Genomic DNA, 12,795 nt, shown 5'->3' with positions numbered 1-12,795 from the left:
ACCCAAAGCTCATGCCCATAGGTTAGAGTAGGAACGTAGATTGACCACTAAAACAAGAGCTTTGCCTTTCGGCTCAGCTCCTTCTTTACCATAATGCACAGATCTGCCTGTCAATTTCACATTCCATCCTTCCCTACCTCAAAACCTCAAGATACTTGAACTCCTCCACCAGGGGTAAGGACTTTCCTCCAGCCAATTGTTACCAATCAGTACTGACAAAATGTCCATTTCCATGTCCAGCATGCTCAGCAGAAATTACTATGATAAGCCATTAAGGTGAACTTGATATATTTGACAACACCACTACGGTTGACAGTATGGGCCACAGCTTCCATGAATTATAATGTTCTGAAGCTATTTGATAGTGAAACATTGAAGACAAACCCAGTAAAAAAAGTCGGCGCCAGTGATGTAGTGGTTAGTGCGTTGACACATGCACTCGGGTGCTCATGGCGACCCGAGTTCGATTCCGCCTCGTGGTCCTATGCCGATCCTTCCCCTCTTTCTGCTACCCATGCTTTCCTGTCAATACTCTGTACTGTACTGTCCAATATAGGTGAAAAACCCCGAAAAAATTATAAAAAAATTCCCTTTACCACGGCTTTCAAATTTAATTAACACGGAAATATTGATCGTCACAATAGATCATAAAACATGTGCACCCAACATCCAGGTAGGATTCTAGTGACAGAATATCCTACCATACCAATAACTATAAAGTAAATGATTGATTTTCATCCTAGACTAATCTCCTTTGTCCTTTACCATATGGACTAACATTAGGATCATTGGAACATCATTAGCACCTCGCTAATACCGAAGTACTAAGACCTGTAGGCCTATTTAAGAGTATTAGTTTGAGCTTAAAAAGCGTATAGCAAGATTAGCCAACCATCCACAACAGTCAAACAATGACCCCCTGCCTTTTCACTACTTAAAGTTTAGAAGGCTAAAACAAAACTTAAAATAACCCAAAACATAAAAACCAATGTAATCCAAAGCCATTTGATAATGACCTCATTAACAACAAGCCTGTGATCCAAGTCAGCGTGCATAGAAACCCATTCAAAAAAGCCTGATTTTAATTACACCCTTTTCATGAAAATACATAAAGGAAATGTACACAAGGTAAGCTAATACGACTCAACATTAATTACCAGATCACATTACCTCAGGCGGGCTTCAGAGAAGTACAGAATGAAGTTGGTTCCTGGCTTTTACAGCGTCTTAAAAGTGCTGCTTTCAGAGTTCTTTGTCTCAATCCATCAATACATTATTGATGGGGCGTCACAGAATTCGCTAGCCAGATTAAGAAGTGCTAGGAGTTTAGCATTCATTTATTCGCGTCCCTGATCTTGAATAGCACCCACTGCGTGAATCAAACCGCCATTTCTAACATTCAGAAAACCTCTCGTCATGGAGTTGAATTGCTCATAATTTAAAGCATGAGGTCACCAGAAGGATGAAGCAAATTGGGCAATAAGCTGACATGAGCTTGCACTTTTCCAACACAGCAAGAGTTTCATAAGAAGTGAGTATCTTGATGCATGTATAAGATACTATTGAAAGCTTGCTGGTGTGTTGTTTTAGAAAATTGTGCTAAATTCAACTCAATTGACCTTGTGTCCTTGCATTCAAAAAACCATTTGGATTAAAAACCAAATTAAGGGTCTGGATGTAGTTTTTATAGCCAGAGTAGAAATGTTTTAAATGGGACAAATTTAAAGACACACCATTTCTGTACAATGTCTAAAACCACAAATATGTTTGTTGTTGAATAGCCTTTTATGCATGGTCCTAATATAAAGGCCTGCAATAATATGATTTGACCAGTGAGGCGCTGTAGAGCAAACCTATAAGCTAACCAAAAAGGCAAGGCACTTATGAAAACACATCAGCTTTCAAAAACACCAAACCAGTTAATTGTGTGAAAATATTACAAAACTACAAAGAAAAAATTTTTAATCCTTGTGTACTGTTCGAATTGACTACTCTTTCGTTGTTTGTGGCTATTTTTGCCCCATTGACTTTCATTATAATAACATTTTTGGATTGCAAAGCCTTAGCACCATATAATCATGCATTCGTGATTGGTACCAACTGATGATTAACATAACATTTTACACATTTACCTCTTACCAACATGGAAAACCACCAACAATCAAGAATACATGATTATATGGTGTCATGGATTTGCAATCAAAACGTTGTTATAATTGAATTAAACGGGGCAAAAACAGCCACTAACAAAATGAAAGGGTAGTCAATTTGCCCAATGTGTATTGTTGAGTTTCTGAAAAATGTTCAAAGCATTTCCCCAAAATATGTGTCAAAGTAAGACTTTGTAAGACACAGAGAAAGTTGTGGCCAAATTAAGACTCAAAATCACCCCAGAGTGGATGAAAACATCCCTAACAGCACACAAGGGTTAAATGTCCTGATACCACTCACATTCATGTTCTTTACTACACAAAGAAGTGGTTTACTGTTAGCGAAGATTAATAATAGCAAAATTTATTTTCATATCCTATACCCTTTCGAAAGGGTGCCAAAAAGTGGTACAGTACGGTTCGGTTCAGTACGCCTTTTGACAGTGGAAACGCCATAAAAGCGTACCAAACCGAACCGTACCGTACCATTCAGTGGAAACGGGCCATAAGGATATTAAATTTCCCACTACTGGGTTACAACTAGAAGGGATAAATAAGAGACTAAGCCGAAGAAGAATAAATGAATAAGGATAATATTCAAACTCATTATTCGATTAGTCAATTAGACTACAACTAGCCAGTTAATGAACTCTCATGAGATTTTTTTTTGTACACTGACAAAATATTTAAGCCTATAAGGGATTAAAACAGACAGGAATGTACATAAACGTATGGTTTCTTCCCATTCTCATCCGTTATATTCTTGTTTTGTCCTCTGCGTGTGGCATCACTGCTGTTGTAGATTTTATCAGATGTAGTTGGCAAGCAAAAAAGCTGCAGCCCAGATTGTGACACTTAGAAAGAGAGCTAATTATAACCGCACATATGAGCTATACAGCCAGAAAGAGGCAGGTGTTAACTGTATTTTTCCTTTCTGATGATACGGAAACAATTTTGAAAAAGTTTCAGATTTGAGCTAATGCAGAGAGCATGACCAACTGTAATTTCATGCATAATTTCATACGTTTCACTTGAAAACCAATAGTAGGGGCGTAATTGAATGATACTGTAGATAGATACACAAGGGCATGCGGTCGTGTGACAAATTTTGAAAGATCCACGGTATGCTTGTTTTATCTGCATAAAGCTTAACTACATTTAAATGACCCAGCTGAAAACATAATCAATACACATAATGAGCAATAACCTTTCCCATCATGCTCTCTGTCCATTAATCATGCATTTTAATACCCATCGATGCCCTTTCATCACAAAAAACACATCCTTCCTCTCGTTTCAAGTCAAGTCAGAGCAACTGTGGCCTTTTTGACTTCTGAGTTCAGAACTAAGGATACAACCAATTATGAACCAGGAAGCTTTATTCATATTAAAATGAGTTCTGATACTGATTAGCCAATAATTAATTTCATGTTATGGCTGAAATTGAAATCCTAACATGCAAAAATAATGACTGTTGTACTGTTTTATTATAGAAGACACCAATTAAAATGTCATTCAGTGTAACAACTGTATTAAAACCAAAAACATCTTATCTGGAATATTTAGTTTATATTAAAAGTGCCAAAAAATGATTTAATCATAATTGTAAATAACTATAATAAAAACTGTAATAAGTTTTACCAACACAATCTCACGGCAATTCGTAACTTTTTGATTTAGTTGCTAATTCGTATGAATTCGTACGATCTAATTCGTACATTTTCGTACGATTTGCTCATCACCCAATGACGGTTGGTTTAGGGGTGGGGTTAGGTGCCACGCCTCCTTTTTAAAATCGTATAATTTCGTACGAATGAACTCGTACGAATTAGCCACTAAACTGACAAAACGTAAAATACTTACGTTTTCTCGTGAGATAAAGCTCGTTTTACACATTTTATCACCTTAAAATTATAACGTTCTATCTGACATTTTTGTCAAAATTGAGTTTTTGACATATTCTTATTAATTGACAACTTATTTACATTATGGGATGTTTTTTTATAAGTTGCTTACATTTTAAGACTTTTTATTTAAAAAACAAACATTACACACATACTGTTTGCTATGGAATGCAACAACTTTGAAGCTTAATATCTCAAAATCAATCAGAACGCAGATAGAACCTTATAATTCCAAGGTGACGATTTGTTAGCAAGACATTTTTAATAAGCTAAATATGATGATCCCTTAGTATTTTATACTATATATACTGTATTATACCAATGTGGAACTTTTAACTAATACCAATAATTTATATATATATATATATATATAAGATATATATAAGATATATATATAAGATAATAAATTTAAATATAAATTTTTAAATTTCTTTACCGATAATCGATATCTTTAGATTGGGCAGCTGATAGCTGATATAAGCTAATAAATATATTTTTTTCTGCATGATTACAAAAACAAAAGTCAAACACAACTGATTTTTCATTACTAACTTCAAACTTTAACTTTATTAGTCAACTATTCTTATCTTTGGCCAACTTTCTTTTTATTAATACAATTTTACATAAATAAAACAGCCTCAAAACAAAAAATACATAAAGCAACCAAGTCACTGAATATTAACCAAAATCAAAACACTTTTAAAATATCAGTCAGCAAGAATATAAAGTAGTTTAGGATTTTAGGAAAACTGCCACTGAACTACTGAATATAAATAATATTTCAGCTTAAAGATATCAGCCTAATTTTGTTATCGGATTTATAACGATATCATTAAAAATATCACTTCTCGGCCGATATTGATATGGTCACCGATATATATCGTGCATCCCTAACTGTAAATTTTACTAAGTGAAGAGTAGGGCTGGGGCCGATAAACGATATTATATCAAATCACAATATAATTTATGTCAATAACAACAAGCTCTGGACTTTTTTTATTCTATATTGATCTAAGAGCCAACCAATGGGAATCTAAACGTGTTTTGATATTAGAGATGTACCGAATTTTCGGCCACCGAAAAATTTATCATCCAAAAATATGTTATGCCATTTAATGGACGGTCTAATTTTTGTGGCTTCAGTCATTGTTGGGGTACCCTATTAAATCTGGAAGCATTAACAACTTATATTGAGATATATATCGACATCGTCCAACTTGAAAATAATTATAGAGATTGCATTTTGGCCCTAGTGAACAGTGTCAAAAACGGCTGTGATTTTAACGGTAAAAACTGTAAAACTGCTACAGTAAAAATCTGTAACCGTTTTAACAGTATGTTTTGTTAATACATACTGTACGGTAAATAACCATAAACTTACTTTCCCAGAATTCCTAGCAATTTTTATGCTTCTTTTGTTGACAATACTATCATCCACACATACTTATACACAAAGTATGACCATGTGTATATGTTCGTACTTCAAAACGCTGGTGTATATCACTAGAAACTAATGAAATATGTTAATTTAACTTTTTTTTTTTACAATTTTTATGGTTTATACCATATTTTAAGGGTAAACTTCTGGAAATCTCAACTGCCCATTTATTAACCATAAATTTGACAGATTTCCTTTACAGTAAAGGTCATACAGTTTATATTAAATATAAAACATTATAAGTATATCATAAGTGTTCTTGCTGTATTACATTATGCAGGTGTCAAAATGAAGTGTAAACATAACATTAGCATTTCATCCTTTATCAATCAACATCCCATTAAATACAAAAGTTTTTTGGGATTATTAGAACAGGCATCCAACGGTTATGCCACAATAATAAACATTCATGTGTCGCCTTCAGAAAAAAATATAATCCAAAGAGGTCACCGGCTTGACCTCGTATGACTGTGACAAAGTCCTGCGTGTGCAGAAACATTCCTTTTTCCTGTCAAACAGCAGTGCTAATTTCCTTTTCCGCGCTGTAGTCCTGGCGGCCTCCTTTAGTGTCTCATCTGACACAGATTTTAAAAATGCAGTGCAATTTATGTGCAAAAAATGTCAAAGGTATTGCATTCCGGGTCAACACAAATCCGATGGCTGCTGATAATACTAAGGGCATTGATTGATGTAAATAGATGGCTAAAACTAGGTCAGAGTGTATATTATTTGTGTCACACAGTCACACCACGCATCCCATCCTGCCTCATACAATAGAACTTACTGTGATAGCACTTACATTCATTCAGTATTACATTTAAACTGTGTTGTTCACACCAAAACAATCAAACCCAGATTTGTTGATATGGCTTAAAGGGGACCTATTATGCCCCTTTTTACAAGAGTGTGTATATGAAGTTTCAGTTCAAAAATACCCCACAAATAATGGCTTACAACTGTCCCTTTTAGGCTTTGATCCTAATTGTGCCATATTTGGTGTATGTTGCTTTAAATTTAAATGGGATTGTGCTCTTTTCAAAAGAGGGCGGAGCTACAAATGCATGTGTGTCAGCATAGTGGCAGATTTAAAAACAAGAGTAGCTTCCTATGCTAATGAGGGAGAGATCGTCCATAATGGGTGTGGCTTTCCCCCTCTGATGACACGTACAAAAGGAGAATGTCAATCAAAGTGTTTCTGCAGATGTTTTTGTCAAGTGTGATTATACAAAATAAAATTAATACATATTTACCATTAGAAGCTGGTTATATTCACAGACTACTGCCGCACAACTGTGTGTAAACCCCTCATAAAAGTGACTTTGCATAATAGGTGCCATTTAAATCTTAAGTTTGTGTTAAAGGAAATTGTTCAGGCCCGTCACGATAAATATTTCTTGCTGATAAAATATATTGTCAAAGAAATGCTTGCGATAAGTGATATTATTGTCATTTTAAGACCAGTTTTTAACATTGTGTTTATATAATGATTATACAACAACATATAAATAGGTAAAACACTGTTAAGGGACAAAAACGATATGTAAATGTCCTTGTAAAAGGGCTTTAGAGGTATTCGTGAGTCATCACTTTTCTGGAGGCTGACTGCAGATTTGAAACAGAACTTCTTCCAAACCGCTAGTAGTTTTCAGGAAAATGGGAAAATTCCACTTTGCTTCATCTGTTAAGCTAGTAAGCTGAACTTGATCCAATTAGTCAGTTAAAATGTTGCAGACATTCATTAATATAAACAAGATGTCCAATGTATACTTCAAGCGTTCACACTTAGATATTGTTTGACAACTGTTAGCAGGTTTGGCATGCTGTCCTGGGAGAGAACCCTGAGCTCGGAGATAGTTGAGCCCAGGTCTCCCGCCTGGTCCATAGAGCATATAAGGGGAGTACGAGATCAGGTAGGTCTCGAGAGCTCCCTGTGGTAAAGGAGGAAAGGAGGAGAAGGGGTGGATGGAGGGTTTCTTCGGAAAACGAAGATAAGAGAGTAGTTCTAGCTAGGCTACTTATAGTGAGTTGGGGTTAATCTGATTGGCTAACTAGTGAATGTAGATGATTGCCCAGTTCATCATCATATCACGAGCTCCTCTCGAAATTAGTTTGTAAAACTTCACTTATAATATATTGAGGTCATGTCCACGTATCGCATAATATGTCAATACCCAGCAAGCACACAACCTTTTTAAGACGTTAATATTAGTTTATTTTGTGACATCAGGAGACCAAAATTTTATGTCTAGCCAATGTCTAAGGACAACGTTATTTTGACGTCTAATAACGACATCAAATGATGTTGATATTTGGTTGATTTTAGGTTATGTTGGAAAGTGGCCAAAATCCAACGTCTTAAACCAATGTCATATTGACGTCAAATACTGACATTTATTCTTTAGTTATGGCAACTACAATAAAACATCTGATAGACGTCATAGTGGTAATATCCACACAACGTCAAGCTGTAACATCATTAGACGTTGATATTTGGTTGATTTTAGGTTGGATGTCGGCCTGATGTTGGGTTCTGACGTCAACCCAATTCTAATTTCCAAACAAAATGAAATATCCCCAAGACGTTGGGATACAACGTCAATCTGACATCATATTGATGTCCTGTGCCTGCTGGGTATATTGATTATTGTTGTGACACACCTAGGATCATTCACTATTTACTATCCCTCAGTTGGTTATAAACCTTGACGAGTTCAATTTCTTCTGTTGAACACAAAACAAGATATTTTGAAGGAAGCTAAAAGCCACTGACCTCCATAGTCAATGTACATAAAAACAAATACTTTGGAAGTCAACGGTTACAGGTTCTCAGCTTTCTTCAAAATATCTTCTTTTGTGTTCAACAGAAGAAAGAAAACCAAACACAGTTTAAAATAAGTGAAGGTTGAGTAAATAAAAAGCCCAAAACATGACCAAAAATGTAATTTTCAGCAGCTAAATACAATATAAAGATTTCTCAGCTAAATAAAAGTTTAGTTTGGCTCAATGTCATTGTTTACATTCTGTGCTTCCAATATGGCAGTCTGATGACAAGTCATAAACACTCTATAGCTTTACTGTAATTTTTTCAAGTAATGCAACATGTTCATCCTTGCTGGTGCTGGTTCACTCTCCTATATATATATATATATATATATATATATATATATATATATATACATAAGAAATCCTCTAACACAACATTCATACAACATAAGCTGTCATGTCTTTGAAGTACAGATTCCAAGGGGTGTGGTGCACCAGAGGAAAACACAGATTTCTTCAAAGAGTTTTATATACGGATATGACTACTACACCAACCATATTCCCCTTATGTGCTATTACTAAAGACAATAATCCATTACAGGCTATTAACTGTTGAGAAAACTGCCACTGAAGTGCAAATACAGTGTGATGCTTTGATACTGCTTCCTAAAAAAACAGATGTGCGTGTATGTTTAAAGCAAATATGGCTGTGTTATGTTGCAGGCATGAACGCACTTCATTATTGAGGGTGATAACTCTGTTACCTGTCTGGCTTTCATAGGAAATTTATGTTACTATGTTCAGCAATCTAGCATCTATTAGGCTAATATGACAGTTTAATATAAAAGAAAGGACTAGTCTCTAATCTGCAAATTGACAAAAACCTCGATCTTGATACAAAAGTACAGCTTCAAGGCACACATCCCATCAGGGAATTGAAGAAAAAATTAAATGTATGTCAACATATATATAAACATGTAAATTAAGGCCTCAATGTAATTCAAACTAATTTCAATAACTGGTGCCGTAGCATTCTGAATAAAATCTTACGAAAACAGCTTGCCAATCCAAACTATACGTCTCGAATTTTCAACACACCAGTGTTTCGCAGCATTGCTCAGAATGTCACATGACCTGTGGAAATGACGCTTCGTTAGTCACCTAAACATTACGCCAAGCTCAAACACAATGCACGTCGAGTACGTCTCATACTAGCAATCCATTTATTGCTATGTAATTACTATCAATATTTATATTTATCATGTCATGGCTATATCTACGTTGTATTTTACATGGTGTATCATTGTTGTGTATTACAATTAAAAACAATTTGATGTTTGAATGCATGTTGTCTTGGCATGTTCATGTTTGTGATGGTTTGCAATCCGAACTGACAGCTTAATGGGCAGCGAAAACATACTGTATATTAGCGCACCTGGCCTCAAGGTACGGGTGTCCCAAGTTCAAGCCCCAGTTGGCAGACCTCTCCCGATCATCTCCCCATAACGCCGCAGAATGTCTAATTTGCATTGACTTAACATGTAAATCACTCGCGCTTGACGCTTCATCCGCATTCGGTGTGAATCTTTACTTGCATGTTATCTTAACTTGCTGCGCACTTGAGCTCTCTAGACGCCGATATAATCTATTAAATAATATTCAAAGGCTGCGTTTGAAATTGCCTACTACTCGAGTAGGTACTTTTGTTCTATATAGTATAAATTTGCACATACTATATACACCATTTCTCAATCACATGACCTCAGTTGCGTCGCTTCACTCTCGTTCATGAATGCTATCGCGTTGCATTATGGGATAACGTAGCGTCGATTAGATGCGCACTTCAGAATCTCGCCAGAAGTAGTAGGTCATGAGAGTACTACTCGCATACTGATTTTCGAATACTATAAATTCGAACATACTATTCGGCTCGCATACTGTTTTAGCGTACTATATAGTACTGTTTTAGTGTATTATATAGTATGGAAGTATGCAGCCAAAGTTGACATTTGAAGCATTACCAATATGAACGAAAAAGAACACAACTATAATATACTATGGAATACTAGCACAGCCTGCTTGTTAGCTAATATCTACCAAAAGTAATTATAATAGTAGCTAGGCTAGCATAATTCATTTTCAGTCACGGTACTCGTTCAACAAATCGCTGACTTGCTACTTGAGAGCTACTCAGACTAATTAATCCAGTCCAGTTTTGTAAACATCCGAATTTTGAAAAAAGACATCTCTTCACATCGCTGCGTTTCAGTCATGTGCAAACAGCTTGCGTTGGCACCTTGCATGTAAATAGGCCATATATCACTCCCATAGAAATCCATCCATCATGTTGAAAAGGGAGGCTTCGCGACCCCGTTCCTCGATGTCAAGTCGCCGTGGGACTCCATGCAACCCCAAAAATCACCGTGACTTCCGACAATATATCCAGAAAATGAAAAACTGTGTCAAGCAACTCCACACACACACACACACACACAGAGAAGCAGAATAGCTGGCTGGATTTCCGAGAACAACACATTTTAAAAATTCCAGCATGCAAAATGATGAGAATAATCATCATGCACGGTTAACATGCAAAAGAAGAATACATTTCTCCGGCTCGAAACGCACTGACAGATCGCGGGATTCAAACATCACGCCGCACGAGACTCAACACCGCCCATTCATTCGGCTCCATCACAACACGTCCACCATAAATCAACACCAAAGCGCCTTGAACTCCCAGCGAAGGAGCAGCCGTATTTGCGACGCCTCAAAACGGCTCGCTTGTGAGGGATATAAGAAGGAGGAAAATATCCGTATTTCTTACCTGGTTGGCAGCACGCGCTCTCGTGCGCTCTCGATGATTGAGTTGAGTTGGTTCAGCGGCGGTCCAGCCTCTGGATCCCGAAGCCACGCCTCTCCTGTTTCCAGGCTCTGATGTTCGGCGAGTCCTTCAGCTCAAGAGCGATTATTGAGCGATTCAAAGCTTTTACTATCGGTGTTACAGGCACAGGTGTGGAATTGGAGGAAAACAAGCATGCATTTGCTTGTGTGTGTGTGTGTGTGTGTGTATGTGTGTGTGGTGATGGAAGTTAGTTTGATCAGCTAAGCTGGACCTTTAAATGTGCATAGTGAAGAATTATGTGCAAATAGATAGATAGATAGATAGATAGATAGATAGATAGATAGATAGATAGATAGATAGATAGATAGATGGATGGATGGATGGATGGATGGATGGATGGATGGATGGATGGATGGATGGATGGATGGATGGATGGATGGATGGATGGATGGATGGATAGATAGATAGATAGATAGATAGATAGATAGATAGATAGATAGATAGATAGATAGATAGATAGATAGATAGATAGATAGATAGATAGATAGATAGATATGGATGGATGGATTTCTACATTATAGACACTCTAGAATAAGGATTGTATAGACCAGGGTGGGCCAAATCTTTTCCTATGAAGGGCCAAAAACCAAACTTGATTGAGCGCTGCGGGCCAAAGGTAAATATACCAGTTATATTATATTACATTATATTTATTATATTATTACATTAACGTTTCTTTGGCAATTTCCTAATATTTAAAAATAACTACAAAATATTGATTTAAATATTAACTAATGCAGTATATTTTTACATTTTTTCTAATTAACTTATTACGGTAAAAACTTCAAGACTTCAATGCTGATTACATTAAGCTGAACCAGCCTTTGCCTTATAAATATCAGATTAATAAAAAATCTGATTAATTCACAAAAGAAAATAAATTCCAAAACAAATAAACAAAAAAATATTACATTAAATTCAAAATGCCGATCTCTGTCAAAGATATTTGCCCAACTACTTCCCCATCATTCTCCCTTTCTTTTCAAATGGGATGGTGGGCCAAATCAAAGGTTAGCATGGGCCAACTTTGGCATGTGGGCCCAATGAACATGAACATTTCCTGCTTGTTATCAAACTATTTCATAACTGTAACAAGAGGGAATTCAATCATAACTTAATATTAAAACGGCTATCGTAACATTATTTATCAATATGTGTCTCTTTTTGGATTCTCAGAAGCTATATATATATATATATATATATATATATATATATATATATATATATATATATATATATATATATAATTTTTACAGTGTAGATGTTTAAATGGACTTGAAGTCACCAGTTTCTTTGAGAGAGATGCAGTGGTTGGTGTATGTTAGTGATACTCAGAGCGACTGTCATCAAACATTTATAGGCCTTTCCCTGAAGACCTGAGAACCGTCTGTCTGCAGCCGCTCTTCTGCACACCGTGACCTTTAGTGCAGGCGTGACATCAGCAACTAGGTATCGAATGTTTCTCCTCATCATCTGAGTGTGTGTACTTGTGTGTACCATCTTTGTGATGCCAATTTGAGTTTTGGATCATCAGAATGAGCACTGAGAATAAAGTAAGGACATTTTGGCTGCTCCTTTGTTTCTTGTACCCATTTAAAAGGCTGTTTGAGAATTAAAGGAATAGTTCACCCCCCC

The 12,795-nt window shown here is 36.0% G+C and overlaps 1 protein-coding gene across 1 annotated transcript in view; it reads right to left on the bottom strand.

Moving 5' to 3' along the window:
- Positions 1-11,156, bottom strand: part of tln2b (talin 2b) — a 254,218-nt gene extending 243,062 nt beyond the window's left edge. Inside the window, exon 1 of the mRNA XM_056452174.1 lies at positions 11,083-11,156. The gene's annotated coding sequence lies outside the window, so the exon portion shown is untranslated. The remainder of the gene's footprint in view (positions 1-11,082) is intronic.
- Positions 11,157-12,795: the final 1,639 nt, after the last annotated feature.

The sequence above is a fragment of the Danio aesculapii genome, chromosome 25 (genome assembly GCF_903798145.1).
Source record: "Danio aesculapii chromosome 25, fDanAes4.1, whole genome shotgun sequence".
Lineage (NCBI taxonomy): Eukaryota > Metazoa > Chordata > Actinopteri > Cypriniformes > Danionidae > Danio > Danio aesculapii.
This window is presented reverse-complemented; position numbering and strand designations above follow the sequence as displayed.